Here is a 2,186-nt window from a genome sequence, read left to right on the forward strand (position 1 = left end):
GCGTCTATGTGATACCGGCAACGAGCCCTACAACGGCTCGCCTGCTGACATCATGTTACATTTTTGGTTTTGTTATTTCTTCCTTTTTTATTCACATTTTTGTTTTTGATTTTTTGTTTATATTAAAAAATATTCTACATATGTATATTTAAAAAGCGGTGTACATAATTTCCTAAAATACTTATCTTTCACTTGAAAAATGTTAAACATGTATAGGAAAATAACTTTTTATCTATACAAAAAATAAAAAATGTGGACCCAAAAAGTAGATAATGTAATCATGTGTACAGAAAAATATTAATCATGTGTACAAATTTATACATTCTAAACAAATATTCATGTAATTCAGAAAACATGCATGTTACATTATACAAATGTTCACAAGTTTAGAAAAATGTGTTTGTGGCATTTCCAAAAAATTCCTGTACAATTTTAGAAAGTTTGCATAGTTCATAATAAAAATTATCACTAAAAGATTGTTCCAGTGTGTATTTAAAATATGTTTACCATGTATTTGGGAAATATATTCAAAGCATGTTTTTGTAATTATGTTGAAAATAGATTTGAAAAATGTGAAATATTTAATAAAAATATTTATAGGTATAAAAATGTATGAGAATTGTAGACGTCAAAAAATTATATTAAAAATATTAATCATGTATAGAAATTATTTTAAATGTGTGTAAAAAATATTCCTAGTGTGTACAATACAATGAAAATGTAGACAAGTGTTGAAAAGACCCAACAAGAAAACCGGTGAAACTGACAAATCAACAATAAAGCAAAAAAAAAAATCAAAGAAAAACAAGAAAGAACAAAAGAAAAAAAGTATAACAAAGAAAAAACCCTAAAAACAATAAGAAAGCAAAGAAAACCAAATCAAAATGAAGAAAAAAATATATAGAAAACTGGTGGAAAACAAAAGAAAGAGAAAAAAAACCATAAGAAACCGGACCTTACAGCGACCACTACGAGCTGAGCGAACCTAGGCGTGCAGAACTGGGCCGGGCCGCTACTGTTGCGAGTGGCGGATTCCTATTAGGAATCAATACACACATCATATAGCCTTGGCGCAGAATCCTACTCCATCCACTATTATTTATTGAAGAAATGGATGTATCTCGAATAAATGTTCGTGCACATAAGCCCATACTCGTTTCTTAAAAAAAGGATTCACGTTGCCTCGATCAATCAATCTAATGGACACTCCTATTTGGCGTGTAGGTTGCCAAATAGCGAGCTGATGCGTACCAACAACAACGTAAGCTCCTTTTTGGGCCGGCCATTTCGGGATTCCTTCCCACTGGTTTGGGAAGGACCATTTTTTGGCTTGTTTTTCTTCCAGTTTTCCTTTCCTTTTCTTTTATGTTATTCATTTTTTTCCATTTTCTGCTTTTCTTTACTATTCTGTTTTTATTTATCCTTGTATTTATTTATTTATTTATTTTTACCTTTTGTTTTTGTTTTTTGAGTCCATCTTTCAAATTTATGAACATTTTTTACTAATCGACAACAATTTTTGAAAAGCATAAAAAGGTTTTGAACTCGTCTACTTTTTTCCAAAATCGTGATATTTTTTCAAACTTGTTAATATTTTCTCCAAATTCACGAAGATTTTTTAAAATCATTATAAAAAGTCGAATTCACGAACATTTTTTTTGAAATTCGGAAACATTTTTTAAATCGATGAACATTTGTCAAAAATTGGGGGAATAATTTCCCTAATTCAGGGGCATTTTTTAAAAATGCATGAACATTTAAATAAATGAATTCTTTTATCAACAAATATTTATTGAATTGGTGAACTTATTTTGTAATTCATTTTTTGATTTTTATGCACATTTCTAATAAATCATGAACAATTTTTGAATTTACGAACATTTGTTCAATTTCATAACATTTTTAGTACATGAACTTTTTTTGATATCTTGAACAATTTTTGATTTCAAAATGTTGTTTTTCAAAATCATGAACATTTTTAAATATGCAAAAATTGTTTGTAAAACCACGAACATTTTATGAATGTGGGAATATTTTTATGATTTCTTGACCATTTTTTTTCTAAATGCACAATTTTTAAATTTTGGCACCTTTTGTAATCCCAAATTATTTAGAAAAGAAAAAAACAAACACAGAAAAGAAATAAAGAAAGTGGAAAAGCTCAAAATTAAAGAAAATAGAGAGCC

The sequence above is a fragment of the Triticum aestivum genome, chromosome 3A (genome assembly GCF_018294505.1).
Source record: "Triticum aestivum cultivar Chinese Spring chromosome 3A, IWGSC CS RefSeq v2.1, whole genome shotgun sequence".
Classification (NCBI taxonomy): domain Eukaryota; kingdom Viridiplantae; phylum Streptophyta; class Magnoliopsida; order Poales; family Poaceae; genus Triticum; species Triticum aestivum.